The sequence below is a fragment of the Neophocaena asiaeorientalis genome, unplaced genomic scaffold (genome assembly GCF_003031525.2).
Source record: "Neophocaena asiaeorientalis asiaeorientalis breed wild unplaced genomic scaffold, Neophocaena_asiaeorientalis_V1.1 scaffold479, whole genome shotgun sequence".
Classification (NCBI taxonomy): Eukaryota; Metazoa; Chordata; class Mammalia; order Artiodactyla; family Phocoenidae; genus Neophocaena; species Neophocaena asiaeorientalis.
Window position 1 is genome coordinate 463,970 of NW_020173774.1, and position 18,941 is coordinate 482,910.

The window sequence follows — 18,941 nt, forward strand, 5'->3', positions numbered from 1 at the left end:
AGCTGGCCCCCACCCCACCTCCTGTAATCCCCTTGCCTTTGGAGAGAGAGAGGCTGCTGGGAGCAATGGGCTAGTCAGACTGTTCGGAGACAGAGGCCTTGAGAACCAGGGCTGGAGACAAAAATGTGAACTGCAAAGAAATGACATCCAGCGTGTGTGGGGAGGGGTGCGGGGGGGGCGTTTAAAAACAAAAAGACCCTTCCAAGTTTACACGTAGAACTCAAAAAATCCACAAAACCACTCGCGGAGCTAGGCAAGGATAGAAAGAGAGGAATGGTAAAAGAAGATTCGGCAAACGATCTGTAACCATGAAGCGGACCCGGCCCTGCCAGGAGCTGGACTCAGCCAACCGGACCTTGCAATGTAGCCCTTGGGGGAAGGCCCTGGGGTTGAGTGGAAGCCGGCCAGGCCCACGGGAGCCCAGGCAGAGCGGGGCCTGGGGGGCCCCCTCGGCAACGCGCGCCCCCCACTCCACACACACGCGCACATTCAGTCTGCCCCTGGCTCCCCACTCTGTCCTGCCTTCCACAGCCCCGAGGACCGAAGGGGACATCAGACACGGTCCCGTTGGTTTGAAAAATAATAGGAATCTTATACTTCAATATTTCATTAGCTAAAAACATGTTTTAAAAAGTATGTACAGGGGCTGGGGGCTGGGAGCCCTGCCTTGGGGGGGTCGGGGTGGGGTGGGGAAGGGAGGGAAAGGCAGCAGCTCCCCAGCCTGCTCCCCTGGGTTCTACCCCTGGTCCTACTGCCTCTCACGTCTTCAATCTGTTTAAAAGCAAAACTTCTACACACGCATGCCTGCACACACACACACGCACACCCTCACGCTTCTGCGAGCCCCAGAAACCTCTCCTTCTATCCTCAGAGACCCTCGGTCTGCCCCCAAGGGCCCCGCTCTCAGGACCTGCCCCTCTCAGGACCTGCCCCTCTCAGGCCCCAGGGGGCTGGTGGTGGCAAGAGAGGCTGAGCACAGGTGGGGGAAGAGAAGGGCGCTGGGCCTGCCACCGCCCGCCACCCTAGGTCGGTCATGGAGTTTCTCTGAGCCCCAGTTTCCTCAGCTGTAAAACGGGCAGTCCTCATGGCCGCGCCTACCCCAGCCCCCGGGGGGCAGGGCCAGACGAGGGAGACAGGAAGGTGCTTTTGGAACGTGGAAGCACTGGGAGGTGGTGGCGGGAGGGGTCCTGAGAACCCGGGGCCCCTGTGAGTCCCAAGGGGCTGCAGGGGGGCAGAGGCTGAGGAATGCTCCGGCTAGGTGGCCCAGCGCCTGGGAAGGGGGTCTTCCCAAGCCCCCCAGGCCAACCCCTCCCTGTGCCTGGCCTGGTGAGTGGGGAGACAGTTGCTCGGGGTTAGAAGAGGGGGAGCAAGAGCCCCTCGACTGTGCACGAGTGTGTGTGCTAGAGAAGGCAACGCAGATCTCGCACCACCTACCGTCCTCTCCCAGCCCGGATCCCTGATCGGACTGGGATCAGGGGGTGGGACGGGGGTGGGGGGTGCGCAGAGGGGCCGGAGCATGCAGTCCCCCCCGCGGGTCCTGGGGAAGGACAGACAATAGCTCGTGCCCAAGATGGCGGGCGGGTGTGACAGGAGGGGGAGTGTGACGGCCCCGCGGGAGAGTCCGGTGGGGGGGTACTGGACGGCTTCCTCGGCCGAGGGGCCGGCCTCGCCGTCATGGCTGGCCGTCTCGAAGCCATGCTCCACACCCCTCATGTCCGGCTCTGTCTTGCCCGTGTAGCTGACGAAGGTGGTGTAGGCGTCACCCTCGGCCATAAGCAGCTTGACCTTGGGGGTCCAGCTCTTCCTCACACTCGGCGGGCGTTGGTGCACATGTCGGCTGCGATGGCGTTCATCTCGCTCTCGTTGAAGCTGGGAGCAAAGTTCTGGCAGTAGTACTTGACAGCGTGGAGGACGCGACCATCCAGCGGTTTGCTGCTGGAGCTGTTCCTGGAAGAGCGGACGCCGGTGCCACAGCTGTTGGCCAGCGTGTTCCGGTCAAAGAAGGAGGCCACGAGGCGCCACAGCAGCACCTTGTGCCGCGTGCCCGCGCTGACGTGGCAGTTCATGAGCTGCGCCCGGGTGACGTACACGCTGGTGCCTGTTACCAGCTCCAGCTTCTCAGAGGGGTCACCCTCATCATAGAGCCTGGGGTGTGGCAGCGGCTGCCAATCTGGTTGATGAGCTCAGCAGGGAGAGACGCCAGGTCTTGCCGCACTCGGATGTGATTCCGGGACTCGGGGGCTACCTGCTCAGGGAGGGCCTCCTCCACCTTCTCGGAGGTCTGGCCTACATTCATCATGCGGTACATGGCGGACATATAGCACATCTGCCGGTACTGCTCGTCTGTGCCCTCCTCGCCCGCGTCCTCCTCCTCCTCCTCGTGGTAAGAGCCGCTGCTGTCGCTGGTGTAAGCGCTTGAGATACCCGGGCTGGTCCGCTCCGACGTGCTGGGCCCATCCACCACTCCGCCTGCCGCTGCCGCCACGCCCCCCGCCGGCTTCCCCCCAGCCCCCAGCCACTCTGGCGCGCTGTGCCGCCGCCACCGCCTGGGCCTGTTGGGGCGGCCGGTTGGCGACCAGGTCCGGCGCGGAGAACTTGGCCATCTTGCGGCTGCCGTTGCCACTGCAGCCATCGCCGGCCTCCTTCTGGCTGCTGTCCCACAGCCGCTTGGCCACGGGCGTGCACTGCACAGAGTCAGACTCCTGCTGCTCCGTCTTGACGCGAGACACGAGGGGCAGTGGGGTGCCGCAGGCCGGCCAGCTCGACGTCTGCGCCCCAGGGCTCTGGGGCTCGGACGAGGGGCCCTCCTCGGCGTGCAGGCCCTGGGAGTCACAGCGGGGTGAGCTCACCTTGAGGAAGAACTCTGTGCCCTGATCCATGATCTCCTGGATCTGCAGGAAGCCCGATGTGTACATGAGCAGGAACTGGTCGCCCACGTTCATGCTCAGCCGGCCCGTGTAGCAGAAGCTGAGGCTCTGCTGGAAGGACTGGGGCTGCGCAGCCGCCGGCAGCTCCACCGCCGCACTCCGGCTGCTGTAGGACAGGCCCCGGAAGTGGGAACTGCTGGCGGCCCGCACGGCCCGGTGGGCCTTGAAGGCAGGGCCCTTGACCACCACCGAGACATCACAGTACGGGACCTGCAGCCGCTGCTCCTTGAGGCACTCCAGAATGCTGTGGCCGAAGTTCGGGATTTGCGTCTGCAGGGTCTGGGCCATGGCGGCGGCGGCTAAGCCGTGGCCTTGCTCCGGGGGCTCCCGGCCAGCTCCGCAGCGGCGGCTGGGGCCGGAGCGGCAGCCGCGGCGGCCATTCATTGTGGGCCAGCTGAATTTATATCTTTATTAAAAATCAACATTTCCTCTGTCTTTCCAAATTAATGGATATAGAGTTGTACCTAGTATTTCTCATAATTTTTGTAAACGTCTCTCTCGAGTTATAGTCCAGTTTTAGCGCCTGACATATTTTACCATCCCTCCCACACCCTGTTCAAGCTTGCTAGACTGTGCTGTTATACACTTTACATTTGTGTGTGTGTGTGTGTGTTTGTGTATGCACATACCCCACACAGAATTGTTTTTGTTTGTCCTTTGGGGTTTTTTTGTTGTTACTGTTGGTATTAAAACATAGATTTTCTTTTAAGAAGATTTAAATAAGAAAAAAAATCTTAATGTAATTTTCCAAAGTTACCATTTCTGGAGCTCTTCATCCTTTTGTGTAGCTCCATTTATCCATTTGGTATTCACCTGCTTGAAGAACCTGTTTTGATAGTTCTTATAGTACAGTCTTGCTGGTGATGAACTCTTTTAGCTTGTCTATGTCTGAAAAAGCCTCTTTCACATTTGTTTTTGAAATATAATTTGTCTGGGTATAGAATTCTAAGTTGACAGTTTTTTCTTTTCCCCTTTCAATACAGGCATGCCTTGGAGATATTGTGGGTTCAGTTCCAGGCCACCACTAGAAACTGAATATCACAGTAAGTGAGTGACAAAGGTTTTGGTTTCCCAATGCATACAAAAGTTATATTATACTGTATTCTATCGTGTACAATAGCATTATGTCTAAAAGACCCCAGTGTACATACCTTAATTTAAAAATCTTTTATTGCTAAAAAATGCTAATCATCTGAGCCTTCAGTGGTTTATAATCTTTTTGCAGGTGGAGGGTCTTGCTTCGATGCTGATGGCTGCTGACTGATCAGGGTGGTGGTTGCTGAAGGTTGGAATGGCTGTGACAGTTTCTAAAAATAAGACAACAATGAAGTTTTGCTGCACTGATTGACTCTTCCTTTCACAACTGATTTTTCTGCAATGTGCAATGCTGTTTGATAGCATTTTTACCCACAGTGAAATTTCTTTCAGAATTGGAGCCAATCCTTTGAAACCCTGCTCCTGCTTTATCAAATAATTTTATGTAATATTCTAAATCCTTTGTTGTCATTTCATTAATCTTCACAGCATCTTCACCTGGAGTAGATTCCATCTCAAGAAACCACTTTCTTTGCTCATCCATAAGAAGCAACTCCTGATCTGTGGAAGTTTTATCATGAGATTACAGCAATGTCATCACATCTTCAGGCTCCACTTCTAATTCTAGTTCTCTTCCTATTTCCACCACATCTGCTGTTACTTCCTCCACTGAAGTCTTGAACCCCTCATTCATTCAGGTTGGAATCAGCTTCTTCCAAGCTCCTGTTAATGTTGATATTTTGACCTCTTCCTCTGAATCATGCATGTTCTTAATGGCATCTAGAATGATGAAGCTTTTCCAGGTTTTCAATTTACTTTGCCCAGATCCATCTGAGGAATCACGGTGTCTATGGCAGCTATAACCTTATGAAATGTATTTCTTTTTTGTTTGTTTGTTTTTGTTTTTGTTTTTTTGGCCGTGCCCTATGGCATGCGGGATCTTAGTTCCCCCACCAGGGATCGAAGTGGTGCCCCCTGCAGTGGAGTCTTAACTACTGGACCGCCAGGGAAGTCCCGAAATGTATTTCTTAAATAATAAGACTTGAAAGTCATAATTACTCCTTGATCCATGGGCTGCAGAATGGATATCGTGTTAAATGGATGTTGTGTTAGCAGGCATGAAAACAACATTGATCTGGTCCATCTCCATCAGAGCTCTTGGGTGACCAGTTGCGTTGTCGATGAGCAGTAACATTTTGAAAGAAATCTTTTTTTCCTGAACAGTAGGTCTCAACAGTGGGCTTGAAATATTCAGTGAGCCGTGTTGTAAATAGGTGAGCTGTCATCCGGGCTTTGTTGTTCCACTTATAGAGCACAGGCAGAGTAGATTTAGCATAATTCTTAAGGCCCTTAGGATTTTCAGAATGGTGAATAAGTATTGGCTTCAATTTCAGGTCACCAACTGCATTATTACCTAACAAGAGAGTCAGCCTGTGTTTTGAAGTTTCAAAGCCAGGCATTGACATCTCTCTAGTTATGAAAGTCCTAGATGGCATCTTCTTCCAATATAAGGCTGTTTCATCTACATTGAAAATCTGTTGTTTCATGTAGACACCTTTATTAATTAACTTAGCTAGATCCTCTGGATAACTAGCTGTAGCTTCCACATCAGCACTTGCTGCTTCACCTTGTAATTTTATATTATGGAGATGGCTTCTTTCCTTAAACCTCATGAACCAACCTCTACTGGCTTCAAACTTTTCTTCTGTAGCTTCCTCACCTCTCCTAGCCTTCATAGGCTTTGACTTAAGGGAATGTTGTGGCTGGTTTGAATCTTCTAATCAGACCACTAAAACCTTCTCCATATCAGCAATAAGGCTGTTTTGCTTTCTTGTCATTCATGTTTTCAGTGGAGGAGCACTTTTAATTTCCTTTAAGAACTTTTCCTTTGTATTCACAACTTGTTTAACTGTTTGGCACAAGAGGCCTTGCTTTCAGCCTGTCTCAGCTTTAGACATGCCTTCCTCACTAAGCTTTATCATTTGTAGCTTTTGGTTTAAAGTGAGAGATGTTTGACTCTTCCTTTCACTTGAACACTTAGAGGCCATCGTAGGGTTATAAATTGACCTAATTTCAATATTGTTATGTCTTGGGGAATAGGGAAGCCTGAGGGGGGAGAGAGAGAGAGAGGTTAGGGGACATTTGGAACCCACACACTTATCGGTTAAGTTTGCCATTTTATATAGGCACAATTTGTGGCACCCCAAAACAATGACAGTAGTAACATCAAAGATCACTAATTACAGATCATGATAACAAATATAATAATCATTTAAAAGTTTGAAGTCTTGCGAGAATTACCAAAATTTGACACAGAGTCATATGAAGTGAGCAACTGTTGGAAAAATGGTGCCAATAGACTTGCTTGACACGGTTGCCAGAAACCTTCTGTTTGTTTAAAAGAAAAAAAAAAAGCAATATCTGTAAAGGGCAATAAAGTGAAGTGCAATAAAATGAAGTATGCCTATATTTTAAAATGTCCTCTTGCATTTTTTCCTATAAGAAATCTGCTGTCATATATGAAAGAAGGACTCTTTCATAAGGGACTACTATGAACAACTGCATGCCAACAAATTAGATAACTTAGATGATGGGACAAGTTTTTAGAAAGATGCAAACTACTGAAACTGACTCAAGAGGAAATAGAAAATCCAAATAGACATAACAAAGAAATTGAATTAGTACTGAAAAACTACCCAAAAAAGAAAACCCATACCCAGCTGGCTTCACTGATAAATTCTACCAAATATTTAATAAAGAATACCAATTTTTCTCAAACTCTTCCAAAAAATAGAAGAGTAGGAAACACTTCACAACTCATTCTATGAGGCCAGTATTACTCTCATCACAAGAACCAGAAAAACATATAATAAGAAAATCAAACCACAGAGCAATATATCTTATAAATATAGACACAAAAATCCTTAATAAAATAGCAAACAAAACAACCAGAGGTATATAAATGGATTATATAACATGGCCTAGAAGGATTTATCTTAGCAATGTAAGATTGGATTAGCATCCTAAAATCAATTAATATACCACAGCCTGACAACAGAATAAAAGATAAATAAAAACATCAGAAGCATCTCAATAGACACACAAAAAGCATTTGAAGAAATTCAGCACACTTCATGATAAAACAGTTAAGGTAATAATGAAAAGGAACTTTCTCAAACTGATAAATGTCATCTATAAAACACTCAAAGGATTTGCCTATTCTGGACATCTAAGCAGATTCATATTTGTCCTTTTGTGTCTGGCTTCTCACAGTTATCATGTTTTCAAGATTCATCCATGTTGTAGCATTTCAATCCTTTTTATGGCCAAATGATATTCCATTGTATTGCTATACACTAGATCTTCATTACTTGCGGCTTTATTTGTGAATTCCCCTACTCACTGAATTATATTTGTAACCCCAAAATCAAAAGACTGGTGGTGCTTTTGGAGTCATTTGTGAACATGCACACATTATATATACATAATGTGTCCATTTTCTCTAGCTGGTTTTGAGCCATTTGATTATAATGTGCCTTAATGTAGTTTTTTTTTCATGTTTCTTTTGCTTTGGGGTTCATTGAGCTGCATAGATCTGTGGGTTTACAGTTTTCATTAAATTTGGAAAAATCTTGGCCATTATTTAAAAAAATTTTTTTGTGTCCCCATTTTTTTCTTCTTTGGAAACTCTAATTAGGCTGCTTGATATAGTCCCATAGCTCACTGATACGCTGCTTCTTTTTTAGATTATTTTTTCTCTGTGTGTTCCATGTTGGATAGTTTCTATTGCTATGTCTTCAAGTCCACTAATCTTTTTTTCTTCAGTGTCTAATCAGCAATTAGTTCAAATATACTCTTCATCTTAGACATTGTAGTTTTTCTCTCTAGAAGTTTGATTTGGATCTCTATTTTTCTCATTTTTTTGTAAGCTTTATTGAGGTACAATTGATAAAACTATAAGATATTTAAAATGTACAACATGATTATACACACACACACACACACACACACACACACACACACATTGTGAAAGGATTCTCCCCATGGAGTTAGTTAACACATGATTCGGATCTTTTAATATCTTCACTGTTTTTACTTAAAATTTTCAACATATGGAATAAAGTTATAGCAATTTTTAATATTCTTGTCTGCTAATTCTAATACCTTTTGATTTACTCTCTCCTTATTGGATGTATTTTCCTGCTTTGCTTGCCTTGTAATTTTGATTGAATGCTAGGCATTGGTGAAATTTACCATATTGCATGCTTGATATTTCGTATTTCTATAAAGATTCTTGAGTTTTATTCTGGGACACAGTTACTGGTTAACAGTTGCATCACTTCAGGACTTGCTTTTAAGATTTGTTAGGCAGGATTTGAGAAATATTATGTCTAGGGTTAATTCACCCCATTACTGAGGCAAGACGCTTTTTAATGCTCTACTAGGTACCTCATGAATTAGGAAGTTTTTCAGTCTGGCCAGTGATAGCAGATACCGTTCCTGGTCTTATGTGAGTGTTGGGTAGTATTACTTATAATTCTGTGGGACAATTCTTTCCCCAGGCTTGGGTACTTTCTTCAAACCTGTATGCTCGTCAGTACTCTCATGAATACTGGAGGAAACTTTCTGCAGATCACTAGTTTTCTCTCAGTACAACTTAATCCTCTTCAGTACTGTGTAATGGACATTCTAGTGACCTTAGTTTCCCTGAACACTCAGCTTTACCTCCTCAACTTGGAGTTTGCCAAGCTCTGCCTGTCTGCCCCTCTACTACACTGCAGCCTGAAAATTTTCTCAAGGCAGCAAGCTGCAGCCATCATAGAGCTCACCCCACTCATCTCCTGTTTCTCAGGGATCTCTGTCCTTTGTACCTGATGTCCATTGTCTTTGCTTGTGTATTGATTGTTTCAGGCAGAAAGGTAATTCTAATCTTTGTTACTCCCTCTTGACTGGAAGTGTAAGTTAATCCATGGGATTTGATATATAGTGCAGTGACCATTCTTCATTTTAAATGGTCTGTATTTTTATGTTTGGGTTTTTTTTCCCCTCTAACTTGAATTACTTAGATTCTATTTCGTTATTTCTAAATGACTTTTTTCTCCATGCTTCTATGGTGACCTCTATTTTATAGCCTTGTGAACAGAAAATGTGGCCTGTGTGATAAAAACTTGTACAGAGACAAACCAGTTCACTAGCTGGATGATCACAGGATTTTTCTAGGTTGCCTGGCAGTGAGCTAGCAGGACTGAACCCACAGCCCAGGCACAGCTCTCCAGGGGCTGCTGAGAGAATCTGAAACCACATCCATCATTCCTGGCTGACCCTCCTGCCTGTCAGTTTCATCCTGCTCAAAGTGATGCCTGCTTGATGTTTCTTTTCCCAACTCTCATGATGGTTCCATAGATGTCTGAAGAACACTTGTGAAGTATTCAAGTTTTCTAGAATTCACATCCTTTTTTTTTTATTTTTTTACAGTTGTCTTGCACACACTTAATCTGACAGCAAATTTTTTTAATGATATATCCTTACTGGATCTTTTCAAAGTATTCAACTTAGTTTAGTTTTCTAGAAACAACTACTATTTTTCACATTCATATTTTATTGGTTTATATAATATTTAAATTAAGAACATATATTAATAAGAACTAGCATAGGACTTCCCTGGTGGTGCAGTGGTTAAGAATCCACCTGCCAATGCAGGGGACATGGGTTTGGGCCCTGGTCCAGGAAGATCCCACATGCCGAGGAGCAACTAAGCCCGTGAGCAACAACTACTGAGCCTGAGCTCTAGAGCCCATGAGCCACAACTACTGAAGCCCGTGCACCTAGAGCCCATGCTCCACAACAAGAGAAGCCACTGCAATGAGAAGCCTGCCACTGCAACGAAGAATAGCCTGTGCTCACTGCAACCAGAGGAAGCCCGTGCACAGCAACGAAGACCCAACACAGACAAAAAAAAAAAAAAAAAAAAAAAATAAAAAAAACAGGATTTGAACAACCCTATTAAACAAATATACCTAAGAAACCATCCAACAGCAGCAAAATATACATTCTTAGATCCAGCAATCCCACTACTGGGCATATACCCAGAGAAAACCATAATTCAAAATGACACATGCACCCTAATGTTCATTGCAGCACTATTTACAATAGCCAGGTCATGGAAGCAACCTAAATGCCCATCGACAGACGAATGGGTGAAGAAGATGTGGTACATATATACAATGGAATATTACTCAGCCATAAAAAAGAATGAAATTGGTTCATTTGTTGAGACGTGGATGTATCTAGAGACTGTTGTACAGGGTGAAGTAAGTCAGAAAGAAAAAAATACCATATATTAACACATATATGTGGAATCTAGAAAAATGCTACAGATGAACCGGTTTGCAGGACAGAAATTGAGACACAGATGTAGAGAACAAATGTATGGACACCAAGGGGGGAAAGCGGCAGGGGTGTGGGGATGGTGGGGTGATGAATTGGGCGATTGGGATTGACATGTATACACTGATGTGTATAAAATTGATGACTAGTAAGAACCTGCTGTATAAAAAAATAAATAAAATTCAAAAATTAAAAAAAAAAAAAAAAAAGAATACCAGACAGTGATGAAGTACCAGAGAGCAGGGAGATAAGACGATCTGATTAAAAAAAAAGAACAAGCATGCGTGGACATACAGGAGTAGCTTACTAGCCTCCAGCCTTCAGCATGTCAGGGACTTTGATGTTTATTACAGGAAGAATAGAGAACATCAGTTGTGTAGGGTTAAAGTTAAACATGCTTCTAATATGGTAGGTAAGTCCTGTTAATTATGTTTTTCAAACCTTGTATGTTTTTTTTCTTCTTGATCTTTAAATTCTAAAAGAGATGATTTTAATTTGTTATTTTCTCTGAGTAGGTCTCCCAGTTTTTGTTTTATGTATTCTGAAGCTATGCCAGATAGAAAGAGAAACACGACATTTCTTTACACATACTATAACTTTTATCAATGTAAATATCCTTGATCCATTTTCATGCTATTAACTATGAATTCTATCTATTATATTACTATATCACATCTTTATTTTTGTTAACATTTGCCTGCTATGTCTATTAGTTAATTTTTAATACTTCTTGATTTTAGAAGTGACTCTCGTATTAAGATATGTTTTGATTTATTTCTGTTATACTTCCTTGTGTGTGTGTAAGATTGATTACCTTTCCTTTGCTTTTTTTCTTCCTTCTAGTGCAGCATTTCATAACCCTGGATGCATACTAGGATCACCTAGGAACCTTTCAGAAAACAATTTAACATCTAAACTTTACCCCAGAATCTCCGGGGAGGAGAGTGGTATCAGCATTTTTTTTTAAAGCTTGTAGCATGAAGTCAGGATTAACAACACTAGTGTTTCTATTCCTGTAGTGCTTCTTCTTAAGTTCTCAACAATCACATTTAAAATTATAATTTTCTATCAGTGGATAGACTGAAACAGCTGTGGCAGTCAAGGTAAAATCAGAGAGGCAGAAGTAAGAGCATTAATGAATAAGGAACTTATTATAGGGATTCAAGTTGACGCAATTGTGATTGCTGGTGGAACAATTTGTTGCCTGCCTCTGGTATTGGCCTGAAGTCATTATAAGTTAGCCAGCCCAGCAGTTGGGAAGGAAAGCTGAACAAGAACAGGAGCAGGGACAAACTGGAAACTGCTGGGGGGAGAAATAATGGAGCCTGTATCTGTCTGTCGTTCTCTACCTTAGATGACTTGTATGACCTGAAGCCTGCAGGCTGGGTGCTGCCCCACACCAACAAGGTAAGCCAGGAGATCAGCAACAACACGCACGAGGTACCACAGGGCCCGGCACCCTCCACCAAGCTTCCACAGTGTGGAATATATGGCTGCTGCTTCCCTTATGACTTCTGGATCTCCAGCAAATTTCTCTTGTTGTGAACTGCATTGTAATTCTGAGACTAACTTCTTGGAGTTAGGCTAACCTTCACAGGTTGAGGGCTTAGTGCTCTGTGAGACTGCCCTCACTTCAGACACAAGCTGCAACTCCTGGATTCCCAGGCCACCTGCACTTCTGAACAACTGGCTACAAATTTGGGGGTTCCCACTACCCCCTCAGGTTTGATAAGTCACTAGAATGACTCACAGAACTCAAGAAAGAGCTATACTTATGGCCACAGTCTTATTATAGCAAAAGGATGCAAGTCAAAACCAGAAAAAAAGGAGAGACACATAGGGTAGGCCTTGGGAGGGTCTCAAATGGGAAGTTTCTGTGTCCTCTCCCCAGGCAGTCAGGAAGCACCACACTCCTGGCGTATCAATGCGTATTACCAGCCAGGAGGCTTATCCAAGCTTCGAGCCCAGAGTTTTATTGGGATTCTATTACCCGAGCATGATTGCTTGAATTCTTGGCCATGTGATTGAAGTCAATCTCCAACCCCCAACCTTCGCCCCCCACCCCATGGAGGTTGAATTGGTAGAATTGGTATTACTTGGCTCAGAGCCCTAACCCTCTAACTACATGGTTGATCTTTCCAGTATGGCCAGCCCCATCCGGGAACTATCTAGGGGCTCGACAGCCATGAATAACAAAGACACACTTATCACTTGGGAAATTCTGAGAATCTAGAGATTCCCTCCCAGAAACCAGGACCAAAGGCCAGTCAAATTCTTGACTATACAATGCGAAAGCTAAATGGAAACTAGACATGTACCGGAATTCTGGGGACCATAGTTCCAGCTTAGATGACACTGCAACACCACCACAACAGTATTATCTCTGACTCCCCTGCACCCCACCAGGAAAACACCCTTAATATACTGTCACTCTCCTTGATGCTTCTCTCTCACTACCAGCATACAGACCAACTGCAATGCTTTATCACAATCACTTGGATTTTAGTTTCGGATTGCCATTAATATTTTAAAATATTATCCCTTCTCTTTTTAAGGAGTTACTTCTTTTCCTTTTTTAATAAATTTATATATTTTATTTATTTATTTTTCGCTGTGTTGGGTCTTCATTGCTGCACATGGGCTTTCTCTAATTGCAGTAAGAGGGGGCTATTCTTCACTGTGGTGCGCGAGCTTCTTATTGTGGTGGCTTCTCTTGTTGTGCAGCATGGGCTCTAGGCACGCGGGCTTCAGTAGTTGCAGCACATGGGCTCAGTAGTTGCGGCTCGCAGGCTCTAGAGCACAGGCTCAGTAGTTGTGGCACATGGGCTTAGTTGCTCCACGGCACGTAGGATCTTCCCAGACCAGGGCTCGAACCTGTGTCCCCTGCATCGGCAGGGGGATTCTCAATGAAAAGCAAAGGTTAAAGTCAAAGAAACAGATCGAACATGGAGTCCGATTTAGCTCTTCCCTGTTACAGAAACAACAGTTTAGATGTGGCCAATACAAGTGAAAGTAATATATTAATTTTTTAGTCTATTTCTTTTCCTTTTAGAACAGAATGCAAAGGCTAGTTTAAGGTCAGTGCAAAATTAGTTGCTAGGAAATGGAAGATGTCTTTCTGTTTAGGATATTTGGGATTAGTAATCAAAGTGTTCTCTAATGTGAAGTACATACAGTACATATGTCTTATTATTTTTGTAGGAAGCAAAATAGATACAATAAATGCCAAGAACAAGATAATACTGAGGAATTTGTAGAGATTGCAGTTAAAGTGTTTCGGAAAGAGGGATCCCTTCCACAGCCCAAGAGTGGGCTTTTGTCCAACACTCAGAAATGAATTGTCCAAGGAGACACATGTGCTGACAAAGCAAGAGGCTTTATTGGAAAGGGGCGTCCGGGCGGAGAGCAGCAGGGTCAGGGAACCCAGGAGAACTGCTCTGCCACGTTGCTCACAGTCTCGGGATTTATGGTAATGGGATTCGTTTCCAGGCTGTCTCTGGCCAATCATTCCACCTCAGGATCCTTCCTGGTGGTGCACACATGGCTTAATCAAGATAGAGTCCAGTGAGAAGGATTCTGGGAGGATGGTAGGACATACGGACTGGCGTCTCCTCTCTCTTTTTGACCTTTTCTGAATTCTTCTGGTTGGTGGTAGCTTGTTAGTTCCTCATTCCTTACCAGGACACCCTGTTGTAAGATGACTCATGCAAGTGGTTACTATTGTGCCTGGCCAGGGCAGGAGGTTTCAGTCAGTGGTTCCCCTAACAAAAGCAATGCTTAAATTTACCAGTATCCCTTTGATAATTTTTGTAAAAGAAAATCAAATGTGTGCAATTAGATGAAACAAATAGGTCATTAAAATTTTTAGTTGTGGCACAAGATGACTAAAATTCAGAAGTAAATGATAAGCTCTGAAGAGGGTCTGATTTCATGAACATACTTCTGATGTATTAGTTTATTTGTTGTTAATGACAATTTTAAGAAATGGAAGGGCCATTGATTTAAGCTAATGATGCAATATTCCCAACAATTATATTTCCACATGAAGTTTTATTGTTATTGCAAGATTTCTCCCCTTTCAAAATTAAATACTGTGTTGTTATGGGTATTTAAAATTCAATGCAAGAGTTTGAAGATGGTACTTAATTTACCACGTAGAAATAAAATTACTGTTGTCAGCACTTACGTTTGAAAAATCTTGTCAGGACAATTGAATTATTTTGAAAAACAGTGTGCATTCAAAGGAGAGGATTTCGTTTGTTAAAATGATCATTCTAAGGCTCATCTCAACAACTGTGCTTTTATGTTTTGTTCTCCCAGAATCTTTTGCCTGTATCCTTTTCTCAGCTTCACGCCTTTCTCCACCTCTTTCCCTTTAACTTCTTGACCTTTTTCCTATCAGCTTGTACTCTTTAAACAAACCCATTTTCTCCGTTACTACTTCTCTTCCATTCTCTACAAGATATCAAGAAAGGGCCTTTATTACCTACTTTCTCAACTTTCAGATTCTCTTATTTGTTTCTCAAGTTTGCAGCAGAATTTTGGGCTCTAATGACCAAATACAATGACATCTTGCAGACCTCATCCAGAGATTGATACCAATGACTTCACACCTTCATTCAAAAATTTCTTCCTTTATTTTCTGTGTCAATGAAAAAAAATGAATCAATAGTCATTCTAAGAAAGAAATAGTTTTATTTGAACCAACCTGAGCATTATAACCCAGGATACAGTCTTTCAGAAAGCTCTGAGGACTGTTCCACCTGTTAGAGGTCAAAGCACAGTCATATAAGTTTTTGAGACAAATGGATATACATCAAAGGGCTATATGTCAAAGTAATATATTGACAGTTTACATAGTCCAAAAAGGTGAGTAGTGATCATTGTGATCCCTTATAGGATTAAGGAAGGAATGTTATCACCTAAGGAGTTACTGTAACAGGGAAGAACAAAATCTGACTCCATGTTGGATCTGTTTCTTTTACTTTGACCTTTGCTTTCCATTGCTTTTATTCTGTCTATATCTATAGGCATACATAATGGCCTGCCTCAGGGAACCCTGCCCCTCTGCCTGAATGTTAAACTAAAGTGCCTTTGTTCAACTTACAGAGAAACACCCTGACCCTGCTCACCTGTAAATGGCTGCAGAAAAGAAGAAATAACACATGCTGTCCCTGAGGCTGGCCAAAACCAGGAGTATTTTGCAAGACTTATGGCCTTTTTACTTTACTTCCTCACCTCCTCCCCATCTCTGCTCTATAAAAGAAACTAACATCCAGACCCTGATAAGATGGTGCTCTAGGACACTAGTCCACCATCTTCTTGGATGCCCGACTTTCCAAATAAAGTCGCTATTCCTTGCCTCAACAAGCTTTGATTCGGTAACCTTACCTTGCTGGCACTAATGAAACAGGAGGGAAGGGGGCAGGGCACAACCTTTGAAAGAATGACATAGTCTGAGGACATGATATAAACTGCTTAGAACCAAATGGGTCCAAGATGACAGACAAGTCAACTTCAACTAGACCTGGAGCCTCAGTACATGCTCATTGTAACACATCAGCAAGCTAAATGATACACCCACAGGTCCCATGACAGTTCTAAGGCCGACCATAAGGATAAAAAAGTGGGCAGTGGCTCAATTCCTGGAATTCCCTGCTCCTTCCTGAAATAGCTGGAATACTCCTCCCACTCATTAGCCTATGAAATTACCCACCCTTATGAAAACTGACAACCCATACCCTGATGCCACTCTCACCTTCTGAGATGGACTACACTCTGTCTGTGGAGTGTTTCTCTCTAAATAAATTCACTTCTCACCTATCACTTTGTCTCTCGCTGAATTCCTTCTGTGATGAGACATCAGGAACCTGAGCTTCATTAAGTCCTGAAACCAAGTGTATGATATCAGTTGGAAGACCATGGGGTTTTGGCTGGGTTCAAGTCCTGGCCTCATCGGTTCAAGTCCCAGTCTGAGGTGCATGGTTTCACTAGGAGAAAATTGCTTCTTTCTTTTTTCTTTCTTTTTTTTTTTTTGGCTAGTAGACATTCCTGTGTCTTCTAAGGAGATCTGGTTAATGTATAATGCAGATGCATAGTGCATACTAAAGGGGCAGGGGTAATGGCTCAAATGGCAGAGAAAATTTTACATTAATCTTTTTTTTTTTGGTCCTACCTTAAAATAATTTTATTCAGCATCTGTAATGCAGCATTTTCTTGAATCTCTTCCTATCATTTTGACCAACAGTTATCTGTCTTTCTAAAATTCCTTTCTTTACCCACCACTTCTGTAAGAGTTGGGGATTACATTAGGTTACAAAAAAACAAAGGTTCAAAAATAGTGGCTTAACATAATAGGGGTTTTTCTTTCACCTATACCAAGTTTCTAGTTAGTATGGAAGTTCCCTTAAGTCACCATGCATAGAGAGACCAAGGTGGCTCCCATCTTTCTATTTCACCATCCTCACCACTAGTTCCATGCTCCAGATCACATCATGTTCCAAGAGAGAACCTGGGCCTTCACCACCACATCAAAATTCCAGGTAGCCAGGAAGGGTAAAATAACACCTCCAACTTATATCAATTCCCTTAAGAAATCTTTTGGAAATTCCATAATATCATCTGCCAGAACTTAGTCACATGTCTATACCCAGCCACAAGGATGGCAAAGTGCCCTGTTAAAACCAAGAAACATGTTATTAATGAAGATGCTTCTAAAGATAGCTGCATATTTGCTAGATAACGATCAGTCTCTGCCACAATCTGTTTTCTCAAACACTGCCTACATGATCAGAAATGATCCAGCTTATAAATGGTGAGTGGAGTGGGCTTATTAAGTAATAATAACAATGATTTATTTACACTATTAAGCACCCACCATGGGCAAGGCATTGTGCTACCTTTATGCATATTACCTCAAACTTTTGTAGTAATTCTTCAAATGAAGTCCTGCTATTACTATTTTAAGGAGGAAAATGAATCTCAGAGAGATTAGAGTCAACTTGTTTAAGGATGTATGGATAGAAATGAGCTGAGGTTGGGTTTGCATTCAGCTAGTATGGTTCCAAAGCCTATTCTCTTTTTCATTATACATGGCCCACACTGAATATTCATATTCATAGTCCTTTGTCCAGTAATGTGGCATTGACATTGGACTATTCAAAATTATAGAATTGTTTGTTTGGCTGCAATGACAATTACTACTTGATTTAAGCTTTTTATCAAGACAGAGATCACCAGGTAAACTGGTACCACAGGGAGGTGGTTAAATCTCAAGTGTTGTATGGGTGCAAATGAGGTCACACTGACAGAAGGAAACAACTTTCTGTTGCTCTCTGCCTTAGAAACACGGGACCTCAGCTGTCTGCAAAATCTCCTACCCAGGTATTTCAAGGCTTCCTAAACAGGTCCACCCACTCCCAAAATACTTCCTTTGTTGTGCTGTGTTGTGCATGTCTAACATCTGTCCTAAATCTTGAAAATTTACCCCACTTTTTATGGAGAAATAAGAGAGGCCATGTACAAGAGGCCAGAAATGTTATGCCAGTGGTACTTCCTCCACATGGAAGGAAATATCAGGAGTGAGAAGAAACATTCCTCTCTGCTCCCCATCTCTATAACTGTCTTGCTTCAGTTTTGCTTTGTGTGTGTGTGTGTGTGTGTGCTAGCAGAGAACTCAAGTAGGGTTGTGTGATACTATTATTAAATGTGCTTTTCATTGAAAAAGCTATTTTAGAATACCTCTCTGTTCTTTAGACATGAGTCAAGTAGGGAATAAGCCAGGAGGCAAATCTACTACTGATAGTTGCTGTTCTGTCAGAATTCTTCTTTTTCTTCCTGTTACTTTGTCAGCTTTTGTGCTGCACTCTGCTCTTTGTTTCTGGTTGCTTTTTCTGTTAGCTGACTTCTCGCCCAGGATACTCCTTACCCTTCCAAGAAACAAACTTCTGGTAGGTTTGCTACACCAGTTTATTCAATAGGTGCAAACATATACAAATCAAGCTGAGGATCCTCTTTACATGCTAATTAGATTCTTAAATTTGCAAAAACTTAAAATCCTCAAGGTTGGCATGGGCCTAAAGTATTTTGCAGACAACTTGCAATCTCCTCTCCCCTAGCCTTCAGCTACTCCCTCTATGTAGATGACCTCCAAGTGCATGTCTCTATCCCTGACCTTGTCCCAGCAGCCTGCTAGATATCTCTACTTAGTTGTGTCCCTTGAATTGCAACTTGAACCTGTCCAAAGTGAAACTTCAACCTTTCCAGAACGGAACTCATCAACTCTTACTTGTTCTTTCTGTAATTTTTTCTCTTCAACTGGTTTCTCTCTCACTATAAAGGCTAACCATTCTAGTTGCTTAGATCCAAAATGTTCTATCTCTCTGGGATTTTCTTACCCATAATATGTGTTGTCAAAGTTCTCTTCTTTCAGGATCTAATCCAATTTCCATCCTGCACCTCTTTGGTCAAAATGAATCCTTTTCCCCTATATCCCAGTATGACTCTCTAATTCTTTAAAGCATTGGCATGATCTCCCTTGTATCAAATTTTGTATCTCCTGATTTTTGTACAAAAATACATTAAATGATCACC

General features: G+C 43.2%; 1 pseudogene; it reads right to left on the bottom strand.

Moving 5' to 3' along the window:
- The window catches only part of LOC112403950 (nucleus accumbens-associated protein 1 pseudogene), a 4,093-nt pseudogene extending 878 nt beyond the window's left edge, over positions 1-3,215 (bottom strand).
- Between the last annotated feature and the right edge of the window lie 15,726 nt (positions 3,216-18,941).